The 12,297-nt window shown below is 44.9% G+C and overlaps 1 protein-coding gene across 7 annotated transcripts in view; it reads right to left on the bottom strand.

Moving 5' to 3' along the window:
* Positions 1 to 12,297, bottom strand: part of Eps8 (epidermal growth factor receptor pathway substrate 8) — a 173,418-nt gene that overhangs the window by 79,425 nt on the left and 81,696 nt on the right. The window contains exon 2 of one of the 7 annotated variants that reach the window (XM_037204044.1): positions 9,838 to 9,939. The exons of 5 other annotated variants lie outside the window; for them this stretch is intronic. The gene's annotated coding sequence lies outside the window, so the exon portion shown is untranslated. Of the gene's footprint in view, positions 1 to 9,837; positions 11,037 to 12,297 lie in introns of those variants that run through there. One more of the 7 variants, XM_037204043.1, reaches the window with a different exon arrangement.

Genomic DNA, 12,297 nt, shown 5'->3' with positions numbered 1-12,297 from the left:
CAGGAGAGAAAACAGACATGGTTCCTGCTGCGATTTAGGTAAGTGTGCCCTACAGAGCGGTGTGTAGGCACCATCACTGGCCTTTGGTGCTATCAGGAGATGGTAGGAACCTTAGGAGGGATGTGATACCAGGAAATTGGGCTACTTGAGTCATGCCCTTGAGTTTTGTTTTTTATTTTTATTTTTTAACATTGTGAGACCTGCTCTCCCCTGTCCTTCCCTCTGCTTCCAATCAGCATGGGGATAGTCATGTCCAGCCACATGCTCCCAGCATGGTGAACTACATCACCTTGGTGGTTGATCTTGATTTGGAATCACCTAGGAGACATGCCTCGCATTTGAATCTGTGAGGGCATTTCTAGAGATGCTTCACTGAGATTGACAGAGTCATCCTGAATCCACGTGGCACTATCCAATGGGCTATGGTACCTAGCTAAATAAAACAGAGAAAAGGAGCTGAGCACTGACATTCATCTCTTCTTTGCTTCCTGGTGGTAGAGGCCATGGGACCAGCTGCCTCCCACTTCTACTCCATTGCCTTCTCACCAGGATCGACCACACCTTCAACTGTGACTACAACAAAGCCTTCCAGCCTTAAGCTGCTTCTGTCACAGCAGTGAAAAACCTTAACTGGTGCAAGCACCGCAGGTCCAAAAGAACAGAGACCACTACCACGGTCTGAAACTGGGAGCCCAAAAGGACAACCTTTCTCGCCTCTGCATTGATCATCTGAGGTTCTTCGTCATAGAAATGGAAAATTCACTAATACAGCTCCTATCTTCATGGAACTTAAAATCCAGTTAGAGAGCAGCATCAACTACATAAACCAACACAGAATGTTACAAATCATCTCATTTTCCTAGTAGCAAAAAATCCATAAAAGTTAGCTGCTGTGGATATCGCTCTATATAAATAAAACACTGATTGGCCAATAGCCAGACAGGAAGTATAGGCGGGACTAACAGAGAGGAGAATTGAGGAAACAGGAAGGGAAGAGAGAGGACTGCCTGGAGCTGCCACCAGGACAAGGAAGATATAAGGTACCAATATACCACGAGCCACGTGGCAAAGTATAGATTAATAGAAATGGGCTAAATATAAGAGTAAGAGCTAGACAAGGATAGGCCTAAACTAATGGCCAAGCAGTTTAAATAATGTAAGAGTCTGTGTGTTTATTTTATAAGTGGGCTCTGGAACTGGCAGGACTAGGTGGGAGCTGGAGAGAAATTCTCCAGCTACAGTTAGCCTTGATAAGAAAATACACACACACACACACACACACACACACACACACACACACACACAGAGAGAGAGAGAGAGAGACAGACAGACAGACAGACAGACAGACAGACTGACTGACTCACACCTGGCTATGAACTTTAAAGAAGTACAAAACTGAGAAAGTAATTCTGAAGACGTTATTTCAGAATTTCCCCATTTCAAATTCAGGATAAGTAGCAAATCACAGACATAAAGAATGTATGGATTTATTATGTTTTTGATGTTTCTCAGCTGGTATACAGAAACGGAACATGCAAAATTAAGACCAAGAACACTGCTGTTTATCTGGTTTCAGGTGTTTGTCTGAAGATAAACAACAAAATGAAGGCGAACAGAGATGAAAAAATACCCAGAAAAGCCAGTGTAAGGTGAGGACACTAACTGTGAGGACACCAGCTTTAGCTCCTGATGAGTCAGGAAACGGGCGACAATCAAGCTCCTGTTCCCCCCAGGCAGACCTGGGACTGTTTGTCATGGCAGCACGTCCACTCTGCAGCCAGAGTCAACTCATAAGCCCTCAAGAACTATTTGCCAGGAATTCCATTCCTGAGCTTGAGCACCTGGAATTAACAGAGCAATCCTACAACACTCCGTAGCTTTTTAAAAGATGCAAAATAAAAGGTGTTGGATCAGCAAGAGAGAGTGAAGCACAGTGACATGGCGTGCTCCTGGGTTATTCTGTGTGGACTTTGTCCAGGGGGTGAAGGTGGACTTGCTGGGGTAAACATGCTATGTTAGGTCAGCAGAAGACGGAAACATGGAAACTATCTCCAGGGCCAGGGGCACAGGACTGACAAGTCCTTCTTTCTTTCTATTCCCATAGTTCCTATCTCTAAGCTACTGAGAAAAGGCTGTAGCCCCAAAGATGAAAACCCTGGGAAGAAATTAGTTAAAATGACTTATATAAGAATAAGAAGTCAGGGGTGGAGAGACGGCTCAGCAGGTCAGAGCACTGGCTGTTCTTGCAGAGGACTTGGGTTCGATTCCCAGCACCCACATGGCAGCTCACAACCATCTGTGACTCCAGCTCCAGGGGATCTGATGGCTTCTTTTGATGTTTGTATGCACCCGTACAAACACAGACACATACACATAATTAAAAATAAAATAAATATTTTAAAAATAATAGATCATTTTTAAAAAAATAGTAACTTGGCTTTAACTTTTCTAAATAAAAACCCCTCTAAATTAATTCCAACTCTCTGCTAAATGAACTGAGGACTGTTTAGTAAGAAAACTGTCCCCATTTTCAGCCAAATGAGTTTATAAAGTCAATGTACGAAGGGGTCTAAACTTTACCACTATTACCAAGAAGAGTGACCCCTGAGGAGGAAGAGGAGGAGCCACACCACTCGTCCTTCACATGTGTCATCATCTGTCACTGTCATCAGAACCTCATGAACAGGAATATTACTGCCCACACTTAGCAGGCAAATTAGGCATTTAGTGGCAAGCCCTGTGCCCAGAGTTACTAATAAACACTAGAGGTGGAAGGTGGAATAAACTCAGCCAATCTGCCACACGGGGGAATAGAACAGAAGTGGTTTGTCACCACCCCCAAATCACATGTTCACCTAATAGAAAAGATCAAGAAGGATTGTGTGTGTGTGTGTGTGTGTGTGTGTGTGTGTGTGTGTGTGTGACATTACACATGAGATTTCCTGGAAAGGGTCTGACAATCATCAGCAGAGCAGAGATCCACATTGAGTGAGCTTATGAGGCAGAGGTGGGGGGGGCACTCAGGACCACAGGAAAGAGGATGAGGATAAAGGCTGAGGTGGTACAGATGAGGACCCTGGAGTTTCACAAGAAGAAGAGTTCTAAAAGGGCATGTGCCATCCTGGCCTGGTCTTGGCTTTTACTCCTAGTTCTACCTGACAGAGCATGGGGACATATGAGTGATTATGAACAATATATGTATTTAAAACTTTTATGATACTAGTTAAATGAGGTAAAACAGCATAGATCTGTAGTTACCAAAAAAAGCCCTCTTGAAAATTATTTTGGGAGATGGGATGTCTCTGACTCTTTTGTCTGCTCTTGGGACCCTTTTCCTCCTACTGGGTTGCCTCACCAAGCCTTGACGTGAGGGTCTGTCTAGTCTTATTGTGTCTTGTTGTGCCCTATTCAATTGATGTCCCTGGGAGGCCTGCTCTTTTCTGGAGGGAGATGGGGGGTGTCTGGGGGAGAAAGGAGGTGTGGGGAGGGTCGGGAGGGGTAGAGGGAAGCAAACTATAGTCAGAATAAATCTAAAGAAAAACTATTTCCTGAGTTACTTAACTAAATTACTTGGCTAAGTGAAGATACTTACTTCAAATTTTCTGAGACAGAATGTAGAACTGTTTTAAAAGTGTGTGTGTGTTAGAAAATGTTTAGTCGAGTTATAAAGAGAATACATTTAAAACCTAGCTTAACCAGACCAATCAAGAACTCCATCAGCACTGTCAACTCTAGTCCACATCGAGTAAGGCTTGTCCCTCCTGCCTCTCTATCTGGACTGTTCTCGCTGGCAGCCACCTTCCTTACGAAAATAAGCTCATTATTGTGGCTTGAAACTGAAATGTCCTTTACAGTGCATGTTTTAAACACTTGTTCCCAAATGTGTGTGTGTGCGCGCGCGTGCATGTGCGTGCACACGCGAGCGAGCAAGTGTACACGTGCTCCCGTGTGCGTGGTATGGAACTGTTAGGAGGTGGAGCCTAGCTGGCAGGAGTAGGTAACAAGGGGTGTGCACTTGAAAGTTCCACCCGTCCTCGTTCTAGCCTTTCTCCCTGCTTCCTGGCCCTCCTTGATATAAACACTCTCTGCCACAGACTCCCACACTGCGCTGCTCCTGCGTGCCTTCCTGTGTGGACAGAAATGCTTTGAAACCCGGAGCCAAAGTAAACCTTTCATTCCTTAAGTCGTTTCAGTGGGATACTACGGCCTCAGTGGCTCCGGAGTAACTAACATACTCCTGCCGTTATATCCTCTCCGCTCTCAAGTTCTCCCCACTGTGTGATGACAGCAGCATCCCAGCAGAACCCATCACATGAGGAAGTGATGTTGCTGGTCCTCCACGGGGGGCATCTCAGACATCAGTGTGATATGGGTTTGTGCTGAGGTTAGAAAGAATGTGGAATGCAGAAGCCAACACTATCCCTGGTTTGTCAGTATGCCCCCCCCCCTTGGCTCTGTTCTTAAGATGTGTCACGTACACTCGGGGGCTTCCAGGCAGTACGATCAAGCTGGATGCTAGGGTCTCTGCAAGGGTGCTGTGCAGCCTCCAAACGCACTTCATTAGACCCAGCACAAGCCACACTGTTAGCTGCACACTGTTCACCTGCACAGACCGCCTGCAGTAGAGAGCAGCAGAAAAGCAGAAGAATTTCTTATCTCCGGAATGAGGGGAGTAACATAAACAGAGAGACATGTTCTTCTCCTGGCTCTCCACAAAGCTTGCCTATAACACAAAGCCTGTGGCTACTGGAGACTCAGTCTTGGCTTTTATAAAACTCTGCACTCCTAAGCAGACCTAAGAATTACACAGTACCATGCTCAAAGTCATTAGCTGAGAAGTGCCTGCTGTGCCGAGGGCTGAGCCCTTCCATTCCAGGATGATAAAGCGGAAGTTTTTCTAGGAAACAAGCATTTGGATTTTATAAGATATGAGAGGCGTTGTTTACAAGAATGGTGCCTGATCTCAGGAGCAACTGTTGAGATCTCGGGGAAGCTGAGGGCTGCCAGGAGCTAGCATGTTCCCTGCCTGGGAGGAAACAGGATAAAACCTATAGTGACTGGGGTCAGAGAGAAAGATCAATGGCTCCAGCTAATCCAAGCCCATGTGCCAGAGATTTAATTAAAAAAAAAATGAAAGACTATAAATTAGCAATCTACTAATGTAAACTGGCAAAAGACAAGCATGCCACTACCTAAAAAGTCCCCAGCCTATCTGGCTGGCCTTATAGACCTTACAAAGGCTCAAATTACAGCAATTTACTCTTAGAAAGCAAATGGAATGCTGTTGCTGTCTCCTGGGACAGAGCTGAGAGACCAGAGCCAGGCATGGTAGCGCACACTTGAATCCTTGCACTCACGAGGCAGAGGCAGATAGATCTCTCTGAGCTCGGGGTCTACACAGTGAATTCTCTGGCGCTGGATTTTCCAGAACTAGAGTTACAGGCAGTTGTGAGCTGTCCAGTGTGGGTGCTGTGAATCAAACTCAGGTCCTCTGGGAGAGCAGCAAGGGTGGTAACTGATGAGCCATCTCTCCACCTGCCTCCATTCTCTTTTAACGGTTTTCCTAACTAACTCAATAGTATGGACACCTCGTCATTTGGTAACTGCTCTCTCTCACAACTTCAATAAAGTCTTCTTAACTATACCTTGGAGAGGTGGAGAGGTCATGTCCTTATTTTTCATCGAGTAACCACATAGCATGAACTTTAGAATTTTTAAATGTTACTATGAAGAACCACTCTGAGGTTCTTATCTTCTACACAACTCTGGAGTGTGTAGAACACTCTTATCTTCTACACAACTCTGGAGTGTGGCGGACTAGTACAGTCTTTTGAAAGATAATCCTTGTGCTGCCAGAATGTTACAGAGAGAAGGATATGTGTGCTAAGAATGATGGGACATTTACTGACCCAAATAAGTGTTACTATCAATTTCCTTCTAAAAGATACACCATTGGCTGCTTCACACCGCTCCTGCTAGAAGTAAGGCTGTCATGGAGAAGAAACTAGTTTAAGGATGTAGAACTGAACTGAGATTTAAAAAAAAAAAAAAAGAACGCACCAGCCATGCTCACTAAGACTCGCTGTGTGGGCTGAGTGCACATACCAACAAAGCCCTGCTGTCAGCCTGGTGCTGTGTCCACTGATTGAACATCCGATCCAAAAAGCAGAACTCTGGGTGAAAGTCAGCCTGTTTCCAGCAAGTTCAAGACTGACTAAGAGGAAAAGCGCCGTCCTCTGACTCACCCGCCCACTTCCTGAAACACCCAGTGTTTTTCTTGGAAGGGAATCGGCACACCAGTGCCATTTCCATCCAGCTCGGATTAGACAATATAGAACCCTAACACAGAATGGACAAAAGACGTGAACTCCCCAAAGCCAGCCAGCTTTCAAAGCGGAGAGCTTTCCATAAACAGGTGCTATCTGGTTCTGAGGGTGAAGACTTCCGGTCCAACACTGATAAACAAGGGATACTATAGGAAGCAGGTGAGGACTCAGATCGTCTAGGAAGCACACCACTGAGTCCTCTCACGCTCCCTCCTTTCAACATAATCTCACATGGATAAAGGAAAATCCATACCATTTTTACCATCAGAATTAAATACTGCTTTTGGATCAAAAAAATGTACTCTTTTGTGGGAGAAGGTGTATGTATATGTTAGGGTGTGTGTGTATGTGTGTATGTGTCTGTGTGTGTGTCTGTGTGTCTGTGTGAAGGGAAAATAGGCTTCCAACAGGCCTGAAGTTCATGAAGTAGTCTGAGCTGACCGGCCGGAAGCTCCAGGGACCCACCTATTCCCACCTTCCCAAGAGGGATGCCAAGCACACACTCCTCCCAGCTGGCTTAACACGGGTTCTTGGCACCAAACTAAGGTCCTCTGCTAGCACTTTGAACTATCTCAAATGAGCTCTCTCCTCAGACCCCAAAATATTTGCCTTTTCTAAGCAATTGTTTTCTCCTCTCTGGATTAATTGTGTAACACTACCATTTCAGAACAGTTTACAAAACCAATAAGTAATATACATTAAATCCACAAATGTGGCCAACATTGCTAGAGAATCTTTGCCATGTGTCAATATGGCTGATATTCACAAATCCTCTCAGAGACACGTACCAATATCTCTATTTATAGGAAACTGAGGCACACAAGGGACTACCTGGTCTACCACACAAGTTGGTCACAGTTAAAGACTTCAACACAGACAGATCAACACAAAAGTTCAAGCACTTGGCCTCCATGTTCTGTCCTGGTCTAGGAGCCTTGCCTTTAGGACAGCTAAGATGCTAAGAACATGCCCACCCCCCCCACCCCCCCACCCCCCGACACACACACAGTTACGCCTAAAGATGTAGTCAGGTTTCATATTCACATAAAACAAGCCTAGATCTGTTTGTTTTTTTCATACATTCATCTCAAAATTCCTGTGTGACTTTTCTGTTGGTAGGAATAAAGTTTTTCTGGAATGCTTCATCCTCCAGCCAAACGGATACCAGCCTTGCTTATTTGTGAGTTCCATATACTGGCAGTATCCCACAGACCTATTAAAAACACTAACACGATTCTGTCCTCAACACAGCCCTTGGGGAAGAAAAATACACATAACATTTCCGTCTTCAAAATAACAAGCAATTATACAGGATCGTGCGTTTTGTTTCCTCTTGAGTAATCCACCCTGGAAAGAGTTCAAACATCTGAGTCCTCTGAGTCCTCTAGAATTTCACTTTCAGCAAGAAAAACTATCTTTTTACACATCAAGTCAGCAGCTGAGAAGTCATTTGTATCTGTGACAAGTTCACAGGAACTGGCTTAGATATTATATGATTATGTATTTCTAGTACCAAACAGGTGAGAGAACCCCCAGGGAGGTAAAGCAGAATGAGTGCTCTGAAATATGCCATGGCCTCGACCTTCAGACTAACGGGGAGCAGGTAGTGTAACGGGCGCAAATTTACCCAAGGTGGGGGAGTCTGCAGAGCAGCAACCTAAGGAAAAGCCTATTCCCAGTGGGAGGTACTAAACATGTAAATGTATACTTGTCAGCCAGCATGCCTGGTGTGATTTGAGGGCCAACAGAGTGCCACCCTGTTTTCTTAAAACATATCAATTACCCAAGCTGCTTGGTGGATGCAAATCTTCTCACGGAAATGAATTCATTCTTTCAAGTTAAACATTTTCGTCCCCAGGAACTGCTATTAAACCATAAATGCTCCTGAGAGCAATAATATATTATGCCATAAACATGTAAGTAAGAATTATCAGATAATTTCACCAAAATAGGAGGACTCTAGGGGGTGGAATGCCCGCGGAGCCAATGCCCCTAGAAACAAAAGAAATATGCTTCCGACAGATGCAGTAGTGAGCCACTAGAAAAGCAAAAGAAATGCCTGTTTAATATTCTCAACTACAGCCAGCAGCTAAATCCTACTGAAAATGTGAAAGAACAGTAGCTTACCCATGGAATGATTATCTACTAAAGTGAAACATACTACATGGTACCTCAAACCACCTTGTTTGGGGGAAATGTATGGCCCACAAGACGTGCCCTGCGTGAGGGCATACGGAGCAAAAATGATTCCCGGCCTGCCGGAGCACTCGGGTTAGCAGAGCACACATGTAAACAGCTAAGGGCAATGTGTTAGTAAACGCTGCCTCTGTGACCTCAGAGACATCCTATGAAATAGTCTGCCCAGCGATGGCTGTCAGTTTAATATCCGACAGCGAGCGGGGGAGAGCCAGTGTCGGAAGGCGCAGGAGTGTGCCCACTGGCGTGGACATGGGCAGTCCCAGAGCATGTCCCCATGTCCCAAACATCGTATACAGGGATGTGAGTTTCAGGGAACTGGAAGCTGCTTTATTCAGTGTGGCCATGCCAGGGATGGCTACAGAGAAGAAAGAATGGAGAAAAGCCTAGTGACAGATCATGAGGGACCTTGTGGAGCATCTGGGGACCATCTTTGGAAATGTTAAGTCCAATGACAAGTATCAACCTATTCATTACTAGTGTTTAAGAAAATAACCATGGGGAGACTTGAGGGGGGTACCTTAGATGCTCAGAGTTCACTAATTTCGAGATCGTTTTATCCAATTCTTTAATTTTGGTGGGAGCACCCCAACTACATTCTACTCTATGCATTCTTCTTAAAGCAAACTAAAGCACACCTATACCATTGCCATAGTGACAAACTGATTATTAACCACCCCCTAACAATCTGGTGACAGGGCCTGGGGAGATGGCTCAAGTCAGTTATTACCTGCTGTACAAGCAGGAGGACCTGAGTTCAGATACCAGCACCCACGTAAAAGCTGGATGTGGCTGTGTGCACCGGGAAGCCCCGTGATGGGCAAATAGAGGCAGGGGAGTTTCCAGGTCCACTGCCCAGACAGCCAGAGCAAATGAAGGAACTCTGAGTGAGTGAGACCCTGCCTCAAAAAAGGAAAAAGAGAAAAAGCACAGAGAGTAAATGCCTTCTGCAGTCCATATGCATGCATAACACACACACTCACACATGCACACACAAACATGTACCTACCATACACACGAGAATAACAGTGACACCAGATATGGCAGGACATACCTGCAATCCCAGAACTCAGAAAGCTGAAGCAGGAGGATTGTTCCAGTTTGAGGCCAGCCTGGGGTACATAATAAGTTCAAGTCCAGCTTGAAGTACATAGCTCAACTCTGTCTCAAAAATAATGAAAGCAACTGATGAAAGAAGAACTGTGAATACACTTTCTTTCCTTTTGTCTCAAATTGCTTTGCCCTTTCTTCTAAAGTACCCCCTTTTCCCTCAGTTTTGCAAATCCACATTTAACCTCTATTTCATGGCAATTACCTTTCAAAACAGTTCCCCACATGCTGCCACAATCTTACTGCACAGATTTGGTGAACATGCAACCGTCTTGTCCTTCTTGACACAGTCTTCAGGAGCCTAAGCCTACAGATGGAACCAGGATGAAATCATCATAACGCAGCTCACACTTGCTTATGAAAAGACAAGAGCTCCTGATAATTGCATTTTAACTTTACTCGGCTCTAAACCCACTCACCCTTGCTGTCTGGCTATCATGGAGCTCCCAGGATGCCCAGGATGATGGGCTCTGGTATCAACCCTCTCTCGACTGGTTAAGTAACAGGGTGGCCACACTCATCCTGTCTCAGATTTGTCCCTGATAGTATAATAATGCAGACACCAGTTCATCTCAGAGCAGATCCAGATCCAGCCAGATCACTCTGCATTTATTTTCCTGTCTTTTCTAAGTCCCCTGTCCCTGGGTCAAACTCCACTCAGACACTTAAACGGGCAACAAAGGCTTAGGACGCTGTTCCAAGTGCCCCGAGCAGCCTCCAGCAACAGTCATCATCTCAGGTAAAGGAACAAGCCTTGCTTCAGAGAAGGGTAGCAGTGTTCTCTGAGCAATCCCTGTACCCGGGGCTACACCAGGAATCCCAGGAAACGCCGTTTATTCTTGTTCTTCCAATATGCCTTGCTGAGAGTTTACTCCTTTGCCACAGGGACTGTACTATCATTGCTGGACATACAATGAAAAGAAGAAGGGCAACTCCTGTCCTCGATGTGAGGCACACAGTGATGCTTTCTGTGGCATCTCCTGGGCCACACCTTGTCTCCTCGAGAACCATCTGCCCTGTCTAGAACAGTTACCTCTTTCATCTCCGCCTCCCTAATCCTTGACTCCCAGCTCAAAAGCCCCTCCTTTGGGAGCACTTCCTGGACTCTAGATGATACATTGCTTAGCAACAAAAAATTGACTTCTTACACTTCACAGTTAAACACATGGGATAATATAGTTTTAGTATATGCTTTTCGAAAATAAGTATGTACCTCACTTACTTTCAATTGAACTAGAACCTATTTTAACTTATTTTATTTTACATGTAAGGGTGTTTGCCTACATGCATCTCTGTCTATCATATTTGTGTCTGGAACCAGCAGAAGTCAGCAGAGGATGTTGGGTGCTGGAACTAGAGTTACAGGTTGTTGTGAGCTGCCATGTGGGTACTAGGAATCAAGCCCAGATCTCTGCAAGAGCAGCTGGTGCTCTCAACCCTGAGCCATCTCTCCAGCCCCTGTTCTATTGTATTATTTGTATTGAGAATTTTAAGTCTCATCTTTCTTATAGGTGAATAATAATCTTACTTTTTAATGAGTTGTGATTCTATATCCCACATTTTCTTTATAACTCTTTACACATCACACCAAAGACATTCCTTACTGTACAGATTTTAATAAAATTATACAATTCTCTAGCAACATTCTGACTGTATACCTTGCCTTGTTTTTAATGTTAGAGACCCAAGGGACAATCACCAATATTTACGTTTTCAACCCAGAATTTTAAACTCCACACTCATTTTAACAAACTTCGTTCACCTCTGGTTAAAGTCATGCACACTTTCCTGTTAAATGTGTATCACTTTAGGCTTGCTGGGACTTCCAACAAACCTCGTTTCTTCATTTGCACAGTGGCTGAAATACTTCTGGAGGGCATGAGAAATGGAAAAGACACAAGCCCCACAGAAAATCTCACATCGGAAGTAATAACTCCTCTCTGTGTGTGGGGAAAGCACGTGTTTGAGAAAGCGGCCCTCTCTGTGTCTTATCCACACACTCCTGAAAGGAGACACAGCTCAACTGCTCTGCTTCATCTGGAGGTGAGAAACATTCTATGAAACACTGAGTTGTAAATGTCTCAGGTTCTGTCCGTCTGTGCCGTCTCCATCAACACTCTTCAGTTTTGCTTTGGTATTAAATCACCTACTTAAAACGTAAAACAAAACAAAAAGAAAAATACATTCAGGAGCAGTGGCACATGCCTCTAATCTCAGTCTTTGGGAAGTAGGGGAAGAAGGATCAGGAATTCAAGGTCATCCTCAGCACATAGTAAGTTTGAGGCCAGCCCAGATCCTGCCCGTCCACCCCGCAGAAGTAAAAGACATTCTCGGTTTGTAGGAAGAAAACAGGCGCTGGCTGCTGCTTGTGACTCTGTGTTAGACTCACACATGTTCTTCAGTTCTGCTCTGCCGTTGCTTCATTCCAGCCCACACCTAAGTGCTGTGCAGCTCAAGAGCCACCAACTGAAGACTGTCTCTACGTGAAGCCCTGGAGACAACTCACTACTAAAAGAATAAAGACACCTTCCATGCCGTGGCAAACAGTCACGAGCCAGAGGGATGGCTCAGTGGTACTCAGGTTAAATCACCAGACCCTGCATGGTGGAAGGAGAGATCAGACTCCTGCAAGCTGTCCTCTGACCTCAGCACACACACAGGGTGG

Source organism: Peromyscus leucopus, chromosome 3, assembly GCF_004664715.2.
Source record: "Peromyscus leucopus breed LL Stock chromosome 3, UCI_PerLeu_2.1, whole genome shotgun sequence".
Classification (NCBI taxonomy): Eukaryota; Metazoa; Chordata; class Mammalia; order Rodentia; family Cricetidae; genus Peromyscus; species Peromyscus leucopus.
This window is presented reverse-complemented; position numbering and strand designations above follow the sequence as displayed.